General features: G+C 33.5%; 1 pseudogene; it reads right to left on the bottom strand.

Annotated features, from left to right (window-relative positions):
* Nucleotides 1-5,267: 5,267 nt before the first annotated feature.
* LOC133806501 (uncharacterized) lies at nt 5,268-9,409 on the bottom strand (annotated as a pseudogene).
* Nucleotides 9,410-16,364: the final 6,955 nt, after the last annotated feature.

The following is a 16,364-nucleotide window of genomic DNA, read 5'->3' as shown; positions in this document are numbered from 1 at the left end:
TGCGATGTTTTTGCGATATTGAACGATATGTGTGCGATTTTAAATTTGTACGACTTTATTTGTACTTTTTTCTGATTTAAATTTTTTTTGTTTGTGACAGATTCAACTGTATTTGTGCCTGTATTGTATGATGGTGTTTGGGCTGTCGAGGATTTCAACTGGGTATTCAATTCCCCAACAAGTAAGACGCTGATGTTTGACATTAACACTACTCTGGAAAAGTTGCGTGACGTTTTGTATGAATAGTTGGATGTGGATCCACACTTAATCGTTTTTAACTTCACTGACTTTCTTTTTCCTCAATAACAGTTGATGCACAATCACCCCTGAGAATTGAAGAACACTGACATTCCAAAAAGATCTGAAGGGACTTTCCTTCACTTTATAATTTTTTTTAAAATATTATTCACATTAATATATATGTGACTTATATTAAAAATATTATGTAATAATACTTGTTTAAGATGTATATATGTTCATTTAAATAAACTACAACAGTAAAATAAACTTTATTAATCTAGTTATATTCTCATTAGTTGGTAAAATTATGTACTTGTATGATCTATTTCAAACATTTTAATAAATAGCAAAATATTAAATAGCTTATGAAATAGTACTCAGAGGTATGCAATAATAAATGAGTTAAAAGTGCCATAACTAGAAAAAGTAAATATTGATTATTGTAAAAAGATTCTTTCTTCATTATGGATTATAACCAAACAGAGTCTTCGGATTCGGAGAAGAAGACCAAGTTGTTTCCACTCCCTATCACTGCAACTGCAACTACTATTACTTCATCTGTTTCGTCAGGTTTCAGCTGCAATGTATTTTCTAAGGAAATACATTTCACTTTCGTGGAGATCTCTAAACAGAAAATATATTTTCTAAGGAAACCACCACGGTTTGCAGTCAGCCGGACCTCCACCTACCACGACCTCAGCCGGACCTCCCACACACTCAACCAACCTCCACATTCATTTTTCTCACCCAAAAGCAATGGGTAAGTGTTTTTTATGCAAAATATTGTTGGCTTTTGTTATATTTAGTGTAAGTTGTATGGATCTGCACATTTTTTGCTGTATTTTTTCCATTTTGTTTTCTGAACTGAAAGTAGACTATGCTTCGTTTTCTGGGTTTTTCATTTTTTTGTGATTTTTGAACGATAAATTGCGATTTTGTGCGATTTCTACCAAAGTCAGATGTTATAGATGAAGCTATGCGACATTTGAACGATGTCATTGCGATTTTCTGCGATGTTATATGTGTGGCAAAAACTAAGTATTTTTGGGCGAGTTTAGGCCAATTTTTGGGCGATTTGTGGGCGACTTTATTTGTGTGCGATACTTGTGCGATGCCTGTGCGATATCATTGCGATTTTGTCTGTATTAATTTTGTCCAAAATTTCTTGCGATAGTTGTGCGACTTTGTGCGATGTTTTTGCGATATTGAACGATGTGTGCGATTTTAAATTTGTACGACTTTATTTGTACTTTTTTTTGTTTGTGACAGATTCAACTGTATTTGTGCCTGTATTGTATGATGGTGTTTGGGCTGTCGAGGGTTTCAAGTGGGTATTCAATTCCCCAACAAGTAAGACGTTGATGTTTGACATTGACACTACTCTGGAAAAGTTGCGTGAAGTTTTGTATGAAGAGTTGGATGTGGATCCACACTTCATCGTTTTTAACTTCACTGACTTTCTTTTTCCTCAATAACATTTGATGCACAATCACCCCGGAGAATTGAAGAACACTGACATTCACAAAAGATCCGAAGGGACTTTCCTTCACCTTATAATTTTTTTTTAAATATTATTCACATTAATATATATGTGACTTATATTAAAAATATTATGTAATAATACTTGTTTAAGATGTATATATGTTTATTTAAATAAACTACAACAGTAAAATAAACTTTATTAATATAGTGATATTCTCATTAGTTGGTAAAATTATGTACTTGTATGATCTATTTCAAACATTTTAATAAATAGCAAAATATTAAATAGCTTATGAAATAGTACTCAGAGGTATGTAATAATAAATGAGTTAAAAGTTCCATAACTAGAAAAAATAAATATTGATTATTGTAAAAAGATTCTTTCTTCATTATGGATTATTACCAAACAGAGTTTTCGAATTCGGAGAAGAAGACCAAGTTGTTTCCACTCACTATCACTGCAACTGCAACTACTATTACTTCCTCTGTTTCGTCAGGTTTCAGCTGCAATGTATTTTCTAAGGAAATACATTTCACTTTCGTGGAGATCTCTAAACAGAAAATATATTTTCTAAGGAAACCACCACGACTTGCAGTCAGCCGGACCTCCCACACACTCATCCGACCTCCACATTCATTTTTCTCACCCAAAAGCAATGGGTAAGTGTTTTTTATGCAAAATATTGTTGGCTTTTGTTATATTTAGTGTAAGTTGTATGGATCTGCACATTGTTGGCTGTATTTTTTCCATTTTGTGTTCTGAATTGAAAGTATACTATGCTCCGTTCTCTGGGTTTTTTTTTCTGGGTTTTTCATTTTTTTTGTGATTTTTGAACGATAAATTGCGATTTTGTGCGATTTCTACCAAAGTCAGAGGTTAGATATGAAACTATGCGACATTTGAACGATGCCATTGCGATTTTGTGCGATGTTATATGTGTGGCAAAAACTAAGTATTTTTGGGCGATTTTAGGCCAATTTTTGGGCAATTTGTGGGCGACTTTATTTGTGTGCGATACTTGTGCGATGCCTGTGCGATATCATTGCGATTTTGTCTGTATTAATTTTGTCCAAAATTTCTTGCGATAGTTGTGCGATGTTTTTGCGATATTGAACGATATGTGTGCGATTTTAAATTTGTACGACTTTATTTGTACTTTTTTCTGATTTAAATTTTTTTTGTTTGTGACAGATTCAACTGTATTTGTGCCTGTATTGTATGATGGTGTTTGGGCTTTCAAGGGTTTCAACTGGGTATTCAATTCCCCAACAAGTAAGACGTTGATGTTTGACATTGACACTACTCTGGAAAAGTTGCGTGAAGTTTTGTATGAAGAGTTGGATGTGGATCCACACTTCATCGTTTTTAACTTCACTGACTTTCTTTTTCCTCAATAACAGTTCATGCACAATCACCCCGGAGAATTGAAGAACACTGACATTCCAAAACGATCCGAAGGGACTTTCCTTCACATTATCAGTCAACTTAAAGGCTTCGAACTTATCCTTTATAGGAGTGAAGTACCCGTTCCCTCTGTAGCTGATACGCCCTGGAAAATGCTCGAACAATGGGAGAACGAGCTCTGGAGCCATCTGCATTTTTAAAAATAGGAATTATTATTAATCGCACAAATGTCGCAAAAGAACTCACAAAAACTTGCAAAACTACAATTATGAATCGCACAAACATCGCAATGAATCGCAGAAAAAATGTATAAGGTTTTTAAATTAAAATCGCAAAACCTATCCAATATAATCGCACAAAGATCGCTAAAACTATGAGCACCTTGACTGTCGCTCAAATAGCTCAATATCGCAAAACAATACAAATGCCATAAACTATCATTATTTTCCCTAAATAATCGCACAATATCGCCCAAATGTCGTTCAAAAATTGCAAAGCAAACACAAACAACGCCAAACAACCATACTTGTCATGATAAGTCGCACAAAATCGCACAACATCGCTTAATATCGCAAATTTATAAGAAACCAAAGAAAAAGCAATGGCCCGATACAAAATTTCACGCAACTTTTCCAGAGTAGTGTCAATGTCAAACATCAACGTCTTACTTGTTGGGGAATTGAATACCCAGTTGAAACCCTCAACAGCCCAAACACCATCATACAATACAGGCACAAATACAGTTGAATCTATCACAAACAAAAAAAAATTAAATCAGAAAAAAATACAAATAAAGTCGTACAAATTTAAAATCGCACACATATCGTTCAATATCGCAAAAACATCGCACAAAGTCGCACAACTATCGCAAGAAATTTTGGACAAAATTAATACAGACAAAATCGCAATGATATCGCACAGGCATCGTACAAGTATCGCACACAGATAAAGTCGCCCACAAATCGCCCAAAAATACTTAGTTTTTGCCACACATATAACATCGCACAAAATCGCAATGGCATCGTTCAAATGTCGCATAGTTTCATCCCTAACCTCTGACTTTGGTAGAAATCGCACAAAATCGCAATTTATCGTTCAAAAATCACAAAAAAAATGAAAAACCTAGAAAACAACGCAGAAAACGGAGCATAGTCTACTTTCATTTCAGAACACAAAATGGACAAAATACAACCAACAATGTGCAGATCCATACAACTTACACTAAATATAACAAAAGCCAATAATATTTTGCATAAAAAACACTTACTCAATGTTTTTGGGTGAGAAAAATGAATGTGGAGGTCGGTTGAGTGTGTGGGAGGTCCGGCTGAGGTCTGGCTGAGGTCGTGGTGGGTGGAGGTCCGGCTGACTGCAAGCCGTGGTGGTTTTTTTTGGTCTGAGAGAGAGAGAGAGAGAGAGAAATGAAGGTGACTTTTTTTGGGTTTAGAAGAAGGGTATTTTTGGGATGAAAAAGAATTAAAAGAATAGTTAAAAAATATATAATTAGGTAGTATAGTTAAACACCATGTGTTTAATTTTAGCATAAAATGTCAAATTTCCCTTTTATTTTTATTAACCACTACTAAAAAATTATATCACATTATTCAAAATCTCCACATATTCCATATTCCCCAAATTTATATTTGCACTTTGGATAAAATTCCAAACATTAATAAGTGTTAACCATACTTAATTTTTGTAATTAGTTTGGTTGGTTATGCTTGGTTTGCAGTTAGTTGTTGAGTCTGTTATTCTCTTAAGTGGTTAGGCTTTTCTTGATTCGTATTAGCCTCTTGTACTCTATAAATACTGATTGAAATAACAAGCTCACAGCAGAGCATTACAATTCATTTCCTCCTCAAGCTTCTGTTAGAACGATTTGAATCAATGCCACAGAAACATAAACTTGCGAATCTAAAAGACTAAATTTATGATAATCGATATCAGATGTAATCAATGATAGAAAAAATTGATAGATTCCTTTCAAGGGTCGTTAAGGAGTTTGCATATCAGATGGATTGAGCTAGATAGTTTCACAAGAGACAACATTATGTACTCTCCAGAAACTTTGTGAATCACTGAATCTTAAGAATTCTATACAAGTACTCATTTTTTTAAGACAAATTAAGATCGCTATTCACTACCTATATGCGTAGCTAGTGCTAGCTTCCGTACTACTTGAGTCTCCTGCAAAACTAGCCCTTGCCAATGCCCTTAACTTTTTCATCTCATTCTCTGACTCTTGTTCATATCCCTTTGGTTGTTTTCCCTCTCCTGTTCCCTGCAAGCCAACATTTCTCTCTACAACTGGGCATGGTGAGCCAGGACTAAGCATGGGTACTACCGTTGCTGTCATGCATGGCACCAATAGGATCAGAAAATGGTGCTCTTCCTCACTTCATCTCAATTCGGTTCCTGGAATTAGAGGAAGGCCAGAAACTAGGCCTGTTTTGGGTTGAGAAGAGCTTGGTGTGACCCCAGACCAGTGCTTTCTTGAGAGGAAGGGAAGAACAAGACCTCAAGCAGACTTCAATCCATGCTTGAGAGAATTTTTCTGAGGATGTGATAGTCATAACAAAGAACTTATAAGCGCATACCACTCATGTATAATGTGACTAACAAAGGAGAAGAAGAGGAGAGCCAGCATAACAAATCCCAACTTTTGTGTTTCAATTGGATTTGTGTTAGTCATACTGATAGATATGCCAAAAGTACCTATCTCGCACGGAACAGAAACGCTATCAACCAGGTGGATTCCCTTACTAATGAATGGTTTGAATATAAACAGATACATAAACTGTACTAGTGTGATTGTTAAGGCCAAGATACTTTGGATTGGCTTCTTTGAAGAGTATGCTCCAGATATAATTCCTGAACTGGCCCTTCTGATACGATCAATGACTATATATGACGATCTACTGCAGCCTAAAAGTCTTCTTGTTAAGTAAATATCAGTTTCTTCATTGCTGTCATCTGAGCTCACAGTACATACATGTTCTACCAATCCCATTATGGCCACTTTCGTCCAATTTTCATGTCATGTTTGAGTCGTTTTGATCAACAAAGACAAACATTGGAGAACCTTTCAGACTCTCAAAGAGAATCCGAAAACGTGATAGGAAAGATGAAGGAATCAAGAGCTAGTCAGTCCATAAGGTTCCTTTTCCATGCTCATGTTGTAATGTCCATGAAGCCAGCCGGGATTTGGTTTGATCTCATTTAGTCGTGCACAAGATATATTTGTCAAGCGAGAGTCTATTGCATAGTTATTAGCTTTCTTATTTGAAGGGCGTCCTTCAGAAATGGTGATAAGATTCATTCCAATCTCCCTTTCTGATAAGTAGACATGACTGGGCCAGACTGAAGCACTATCCTTTTTCCATGGAAGCTTTTGATGAGGCATAAGCCACCTTCGACCTTTAACAGTCTCAGAAAATTCGACAGGCTGGTTAACTGAGAGCCAGTCTGAAAGGACAGACACTTGAAGATGTCCAATCATACCCTGCTTGAAGATTAATCAGATATTTATAATAGAAAACTTCAAGTCAATACAGGATAAAAAACAAGGATTTCAATACTGCTAAGGATTTGCCTGGCTGAATATGTGAAAGTGAAAGTAGTGTCATAGCCATGCACAGCCTCACATGGCAACCATGTTGTCAAGTAGAGTATATAATTTCCTAAATTGAAAGGACAAAATGCCAACCAAGTTGTCATGTATATAATATCCATGGCATATTTGAGAAATAATTTCACTTGTAAAATTACAACAGATTCTTGCTCCAACATGTGAGATAATATTATAACGCAAAATACTACTAGCTTTAACTACTATATATGCATGTTGAATATCTTTTGATTGAGTGCTCCAAGTCAAGATAATCTTCAGATCACTCCTCTGCATAGTCAAGCTAAACTTCTGGGGTGTCTTTTCTTTTCCATTGTGTTCTTGTAGCAGCAGCATGCATATATGATCACTCATCATTGGCTCCATGGCCGGATAGTAAAGCAATTCAGAGTCTGAATCGAGCACTGAGCAGTAATGACAATAGTGGCTGGTCTGCATATGTTGACAGTACTTAGAGGGGCTATTGAATTTATCACATGTCATCATATTATAATGATCATAAATCATTAGTTGAAAAAAAAGAAGAAAATATTAGGAATTAGAGTGTTGACCATGATCATGATCATATTAAGAAATAATATAATGTTATTACTGCTTTTCACATCATATTGACCATGATCACCTTGTCCTTCTAGAAGAGCAGTGCCACTAGTACTAGAACCATAGTGCTGATCAGCTGCATAATCATTAGAAATCAACAGCCTAGTGAAGAAGCCATTGCTATAATGATTATTCATATCAAAGAACACTGGTTGGGAGCTGGGATGGAAGGGAACTAGTGTCTTTGAGGAAGAAGAGCTAAGTTTTATTATCATTATAATAAGAAAGTTGAAGCTGCTGATGGTGCTGGTGCTGGTGCTGGTGCTGGTGGTACATTTGAGTAGCCACCACTGCAGCCTGATGAGGATCATGAAGAGAATAATACTGAACAAAGCTAGGCTGCACATTATAAGCACTAGCACTACTACTTCTCAATGTCTCTTGCATACCAAAATAATAATACTGGTAGTTATGAATCAAATGCCTCATTCACTTGTTCAATTTTGTCATCCAAATCAGAAGCAAACTGAGTAAGTTGGTTCCCAGAGAGTCCTCAGAGATGTAACTTTCTCCTAAGATAAGTTTTCCCTGATAATTACCATTACCAAGGGCAGTCCTCTTAGTAGTAGCTGTAGTAGTAGTGGTTTGAGTGTGGTCCAATTTCTCAACCTCTGCATGCATTGACTTTCTTGATACGTTCATTTAAAAAACCTATCATGGTATGGAATCTTTTGGAGGCTGGTTTTAGAGTCATGGATAATTATGATGGCATGTGTCATCATATTAATGGTCTAGGTAATATTTATATAAAAAATAATTTAAATATAGTTCAAAATATTAACAAAAAAAATTTAATTTTTTGATAATACAATAAAAAACATTAAATAGTATAAAAAAAGAAAACCAATTTTCTTCTTCCCCGATCGTTCTTCTCTTCTTCTTCCATGAAACATAATCAAGCAATTAAAGGAAGAAATGCAGCAATGGCCATATCAGACTGTTTATATATTGCTAGTTTGTTCCTTTATATATTGTAAATATTGCAATATAGTCATGAGCTTTGATTATGATATTGGGACAACATGTATCACTATGCATTAAATAAGTCACTACAAGATCACAATTCTGAAATTTCTATATAAATTTTATATGTTCATGCATATGTGTTTGAAAGTATGCCCTGTGATTATTTTAATTTTTTTTTTTTTTTTTACATCATCGATCAATCATAAGTTATATAACTTTTTCTCCAAGCTATCAATCAAAATTTCGTATCTAATTCTTGTTTTTTAATGACTCTCGGTAACAAAAATTGAGTTTGATGCTGAACTAATCAAATCTAGTTTTTGTGATTATATTTTGCTCTGTTATATGTGTTTTTTTTAAGAGCTGAGCACAAATGATGAAGTACCGTATTGTATAGCCACTTCATTTTAACACAGTATGAGTCTTCATTTTAGATCAAATTCATAAATGTACATATGACAAAATATAAAATTGTTAACTATTCTCTTATGTTCTCTAAAAAAGAAATCCATAATAATGAGAATTACATAAAGTAGACACTATGTAAATCCCACAGTAACTTTTCCTATATGTAGTTCTATAATATTTGAGTAACTTGCAAGTATAAATATTTCAAAATGCATTAATATTGTTCTACTTTAGTAATGGTACTTGTGGAAGAGAACAATAGGAATCCATTTTGAAATATTTATACTCTTACCCAACCACAACACCAAATCCCAAACCAAAACAAGCCTGGGTTCTACACCCATTACCGGCTTCATCACATTACAGTAACCACCACCGCCACTAGTTTTTAACAACATCTCCTTCTCATCACGACCGTCCATTATCTCCACTCGACGATCATGATGTTGCTTCCTCCTCTTGACCGGCACAGGCATGGCGTCCAACCCCATAAGCTTGGCCACAACTCCAGGCTTACACCACACCACGCTCTCCCCCGCCACCGTGGGCGGCAGCAGCAGCCCACCACCACCACCGCCGCTTAGTCTCCCACGAAGCCTTCTCAGCAGTGGCTCTGCAGTGGTTCCGGTCAAGGAACAACTCCTCTTCCGGTGATCTCCGCTTGAAGAAAAGAAGTCCATCGGAGAGCTTCGCCATTGTTAAGTCTTCGTTTGATCCTCCGAAGGATTTTAGAGAATCAATGGTGGAGATGATTGTGGAGAACAACATCAAAGCTTCCAAAGACTTGGAAGATCTTCTTGCGTGTTATCTCTCTCTCAATTCAGATGAGTATCATGATCTTATTATCAAGGTGTTCAAGCAAGTCTGGTGTGACCTCACTGAAGATGGATCGAGCATGAGCTGAGATCAGTGAGGTCATACCAGACTTGCTTGAACACCTTGATAATAAGATCATGATACTCATCTGAATTGAGAGAGAGATAACATGCAAGAAGATCTTCCAAGTCTTTGGAAGCTCTGATGTTGTTCTCCACAATCATCTCCACCATTGATTCTCTAAAATCCTTCTGAGGATCAAACGAAGACTTAACAATGGCGAAGCTCTCCGATGGACTTCTTTTCTTCAAGCGGAGATCACCGGAAGAGGAGTTGTTCCTTGACCGGAACCACTGCAGAGCCACTGCTGAGAAGGCTTCGTGGGAGACTAAGCGGCGGTGGTGGTGGTGGGCTGCTGCTGCTGCTGCCGCTCACGGTGGCGGGGGAGAGCGTGTTGTGGTGTGTATATATATCATGTTAAAAGTGAAGTTTAATTTTTTATAGAGATGTAAATGGCACATAAAACTCACCCGTGGGTATATATGGAAAATGCTTTGTAGAGTGGTCCTGAAGCATTAATGAGAAGAACACAACAGAATAAACTTTGACATGTATACCCTCTCTCTCAAAAGACTGATAAAACTATTATTGGTGGAGGATTTATTTTTATGTAAACTATTACTCTCAAATATGTATATAAACTATGGGTATTGCTATAGTGCATACCTAAAAAGGTATGCATCGGTGCATATCTTTTGTGATTTTTTGTGTTTCTCGGCTCGTGAATAATTTTTAGTGCGATTTTTGTATGACCGTGTTTATTGTAGTTATTTAGAGCATCCTGCAAATTTTCAGGAAATTCTGAATAATTTACAGTGACGAAATCTAGGTTCAAATAGGTTGTTGCACGCGTGATTAATTTTTTTTAAACGCGTGGAAAACAGTCTGCTTGAACCTAATTTTCGGTATGGTAAATTATTCGGAATTTCCTGAAAATTTACCAGATGCTCTAAATAACTACAATAAACACAGTCATAAAAAAAAAATCGAGCCGAAAACTGTTCACGAGCCAAAAAATACAAAAAGTCACAAAAGGTATGCACTGGTACATACATTTTCAGGTATGCGCCATAGAATTACCAATATAAACTATGGGTATTGCTATGGTGCATATCTGAAAAGGTATGCACCGGTGCATACTTTTTGTGATATTTTGTGTTTTCTGGCTTATGAATAGTTTTCGGTGCGATTTTTTTTTATGACTATGTTTATTGTAGTTATTTAGAGCATTTTGCAAATTTTCAGGAAATTCTGAATAATTTACCGTGCTGAAATCTAGGTTCAAATAGGTTGTTGCACGCGTGAGTAATTTTTTTTATACGTGTGGAAAACAGTCTGTTTGAACCTAGTTTTCGGCACTGTAAATTATTCGGAGTTTCATTAAAATTTACAAAATTCTCTAAATAACTACACTAAACAATATCATAAAAATCACACTCAAAACTGTTCACGAGCCGATAAACACAAAAAAATCACTGAAGATATGCGCCGGTGCATACCTACTCTCTCTACATATACACACCTCCTCACTCATGTGTTAGATTTATTTGTTTATTTTATATTTTGAAAGTGGATGAAATTAATGGGTTACTATTTTTAGAAAGCCCAATAATACTAAATATATAAAGCCCACATATGTGCAAGCAATGCATATATTTCTCATACATGAAAAACAGTTCTCACTGTTTTATTTATTCTTTCTCGATCAACCTCTATCTTAACTAATCTTATAAAATGTATACAGATCAAATATATATATATAAATCTTCTATATAAAAAAAAGTATAGATAAGGAATTTTTTTTATTTTAATGGTTTTTTATTATTTTTATTAATTTTAAGAGAATATTTTTATATTTAACGTTAAATTATAAATATGATTCAAACTTAAATAAAATTAAATAAATAAAAAATTAAATAAATTAAAATATAATATTTTAAAAATATTTTACAATAATAATTATTTAAAAATAATAAAATCATATATTTAATAACTTAAATAAATTTTTTTAAAATTTAAGTTTAATATTATATTAAACATATAATATATAATATTTTATTGTCACAGTCAAATTCAAAAACTATAACAAAAATAAATTAATTATTTAATTAAAATAGAATATTTTAAAGATATTTTATAATAATTTAAATAATTAAATTATATTTATTTAAAAATAATAAATACATACGTATTATTTTTTTTTATCTTATAGTGTGATAGTTTATTTTTTATCAAGAGTTATTTTTCTTTATCAAATTCACTAAAAAATATTGTGAGATACATTAGAAATTAAAAATAAGTGATACATATATACTATTGTTTACAGTGACTTTTTCTATTTTTATTTTATTTATATTATTAATTTTTTTTGAAATATTATTCACATTAATATATACGTGACTTATATTAAAAATATTATGGAATAATACGTGTTTTAAGATGTATATATATATATTCATTTAAATAAACTTTATTAATCTAGTGATATTCTCATTAATAAATTATGTCCTTATATCTATTTCAAACATTTAAATAAATAACAAAATATTAAATAGTTTATGAAATAGTACTCAGAGTTATGCAATAATAAATGAGTAAAAAGTTCTATAACTAGAAAAACTAAAAATTGATTATTGTAAAAAGATTATTTCTTCATTATGGATTATTACCAAATAGAGGCTTCGGATTTGGATCGGAGAAGAAGACCAAGTTGTTTCCACTCACTATCACTGCAACTAGAACTGCAACTACTACTTCTTCCTCTGTTTCGTCAGGTTTCAGCTGTAATTTTTTCCAAGAAAATACATTTCACTTTCTTGTAGATCTCTAAACAGATAATCAAATAAAAAACGTTATATAAAAATACTGTGCATTAAAAGAATATTACTTTTACACAGTAGCCGGTTACCAAACTGGATTTTGCAAGTAAATGAAACAAAAACAACTTCTTGTTACTCAATATATATAATATTGAGTAATCTCTAGATACCTCTAGGAAGTCAAACTGGTTTTTTATTTCTTTGCTCTTGAATTATTGTCTCTGCAAAAAGAGGGTGGGATAAACAGTAACCTCTTATACATACCATCGTGAATTTGTAGATAAAGACAGCCTTATATTATTATTTTTAGAACTGAAAAAGTAACCTCCATTTTTCTTTGGCTGCATGTCAAACACGTCCAAATGAGCGTTAATATTCTCTCAAATTTAGCTTTTAGTGTGCCATTGAAAACATTACATTTAAAATTTAACATTTACACTCACTCTTTAATTATATATACAAAATATATATATATATATATATATAGTGTATCACTCAGCCTTTTCTCTGTAATTCTCACAAGAGACCTTTCATGTTGAATGAGCTGAATTAGTTGACATTCTGGCTATGTTTGGAAATTTAGATGATAGGAAGTTAATGAATACAAAATTTAATTTCAAAATTATTATAAAATATTTATGTAATTTTTTTAATATTTTTTTTTTTTAGAATTGAGAGAAAAACCTCATTCTTTCATCTGTTTTCTCCCACCATACATTCTTTGATCTGTTAGATATTCATACAACATCTTATCAATATTTTTGCATATAATTTAGAACACTATAAATAATTCAAGAATACAAAAAACATACATGATTCACCCATAAAGAAAACATGAATTGTTAGTGCAATACTAACCAATTAAGCATTCCTCCCTAGAACCTTTATTTCTGAAGCAGATTATCAGACTACAGAATAGCGATGAGACTATTCAAATATATAAAGTCCGGGATGAGACTTAGCTTATATTAACCTAGTTGGACTGAACATCATCATCAAAGACTTCAGTTAACTAAAAAGATCACACTTCTACCTCAACTAGACTACTATAGATACTAAGCCCATAAACAAGAGATCACTAAAATTAAATGGGCTAGATCAGCAAAGAACTATTTATCAACCCATATTTTATAAGGGAAACGAGCAAAATAGCCCCAAAACAATCATTATTTAGATAAACTCTAATATTCACTTGGGGCTTGGTGCAAAATGATAAATTAGGTAATCAACAAAATAAAATGGTCATTTCTCTACAATTTAAAAAATGAGGACATTAGTTTCTTCATGCCATTATTTTGGGTCATTTATTATAATTTCTCTAGTTTATAAAACTTTAAAATAAATAATGTAAGCCCAAATAAAAATATAACATTCTCCCACTTGTGCTACATTAATTTTGTAATACATATATTTATATATATTGTTATCCCTGTTTCCTCCCTACATTCGCGATCTCGTACATTGAGTCCATGGGCCACCCTGAAGGGACTTAAGGCCCAGATCAAGCCCAATAGACGGGGAAGGAGTGAGTCCTGGCTACTCAAATATCAATAAGCCCAACAATGTCCCATAATGAAAGTCGGGACCATGAAGTTGGCACGTTTCATCTTCCCGGATCTAAAACTGGACTGGGATAGCAGCGGATGAATCCGAACTCTGGTAACACAAACCAGGGTCCTAGTAAATGGATCAGGATGTTAGTAAATGAACCCGGACCGGGCGACCGGATTGGGCGTGATAAACCGTTCCCGACACTAACATCACCCTGAGAAACACGGAGTCTTGTCCCCATAACTAACCTGCAGAAGAGGTTACATACGGAATGTACGCCGCTATTTCAGAACCGTACTGCCACTACTCTGATGGATCCTGTCCCTCGGATCTCCTCAGAAACCTACGTGAATCCCACGCGAATCAAACTGAAGTTGCGTACTGTGGTCAGTCTTATAACGTGGCAGTGCCCAAGTCGGCCCAATGAGCCTTGATTAGTGTATTTTAGTCAATAAAATCATTTGTGTTAAGCCTCCATCAGTGAGCAAATAGTGTTTATACCCTTATTGGGCTCGGATTAGTCCGGTCCAAACCCAGAGCACTCAACTGCCTATAAATATGAACAGTTATGCACTGTGGAAAAGATCCGATTTTTCTCTTGTAAGCAATTACTCTGCTCAAATTCAGAGAAAACTCCATTACTAAAGCTCATTAAGCTCTAATACAACTAACTCGTGGACTAAGGCTCTTTAACGTCCCAACCACATAAAATCCCTTGTGCGATTATCTCTAATCTTTTCTTCTTAAGCTCTCTAATCTTTTATAATTCTAGTTTCCGAAAAACTCGGTAAACATATATATATTAAAATAATTTTATTTAAAAATGACTCATGGGTTGAGTAACAAGAAAAATATTGTGGCCACTTTTAAAAACAATAGTTCTTTGATAGTATCTAAAACAACCAATCAAATTTAATCCTTGATATTGAACTATGATTATCACTTTGCTTTCCAATCAACAAAAACATTCATGGCCCATTTTATCACAGAAGAAACACTTAACATTAGCATACTTCGATTGAGCATTCTCCTTTTTATGTCCATTGTTATGCTCCTTTTTATTATCAGTGTTGTTCCTCTGATTTTTTAATCTCCCTTTTCTTTTATTTGGCTTAAGTTGAGAAACATAATGAGCTGACTCATTCTTCTCCTTTTTCAGCTTGTTTTCCAAAGCCACACACTTCGAAATTAGGTTATTTACGCTCCATGTTTGATTATAAGTGTTGTAGGCTCTTTTAATGAGACTGAAAGATGCATGAAGAGCATGGTCAGACCTCTATTTATAATAGTCTCATACTAACTAAAACTAATCAAAATAAAATTTAAAATTTAAAACTTAAACTAAAACTAATAGATGTTAATTTTCTTTTAATATTATTGTGATATCCCCATGAACTAATCGTATTTTGGCTATATCTCACTCGATATAACTCCTATTTGGATGATTCAACACGTTTTGGAAAGCTTAGAAAAATATCTACAACTTCTATTTCTCAAAGAATTTTCAAAATATAGCTGGAACAGTCCTAAAATTGTTCGTGAAGTTTCAATGCGTCTTGGCCTCCTAACCCACCATCTTTCATACTATGGCTCACACAAAGAGAAGGTGACAAGTGGATGTCTATGCTATTTGGTAGGATACTCAATAACACACTTTTGAATCTCAACACATGGGAGAGTCTTCTTCTCACAATTCAGAGCTAACAAAGTTCTCTATTTTTCTCTGTTGACAAAATAAAGTGAAATGCATTTGATGTCTTATATATGTCTTCTCACTTGATGTTATGTTCTATTAATATAACAATAGAAAGATGACCAAACCCTAATTTTATTGGGCTTATGCGTGGCCCACAATTCATTTTGACTGTGGTTGACATCAACTACAGGGCTATTGGCCATTGTCGTATTTTATCTCTATAAAATGTTATTTGTTGGGCTTTTCAGTGGGATTGTGACAATATTGCATTTTTTTTATTAACCAAGATTAATATTATTTTGTTATTCAAATACCCTTATTTTATTTCTATAATAGAGAATAATTAATAAAAATATTTATATTTCGAAAATACATTCTTGATATTAATACTCAACCTTTCATGTTTATGTGGGAACATTTTGAAAAGAAAAACTAGTTTGTAAAGCATAAATTTAAAATATTACATTAGTATTTTAAAATATCATAAATTTGTTGTAAATAAATGGTTACATTATTTATTATTCCTTAGAATGAAAAGAATACAACACTAAATTAGGACCATAAAATTCTCAAAAGAAATCAACATAGTTGGCTAATTATCTTTGCCGGCTTTTTACAAAATATATCAAATAAGGAAAGGTATTCTCTGAACAACAAAATCATGGAATTTCAACAAAATTTACATTAATAATT

Source organism: Humulus lupulus, chromosome X, assembly GCF_963169125.1.
Source record: "Humulus lupulus chromosome X, drHumLupu1.1, whole genome shotgun sequence".
NCBI lineage: Eukaryota > Viridiplantae > Streptophyta > Magnoliopsida > Rosales > Cannabaceae > Humulus > Humulus lupulus.
Note: the sequence above shows the minus strand (reverse complement) of the source record. Positions and strands in the feature narration are given on the sequence as shown.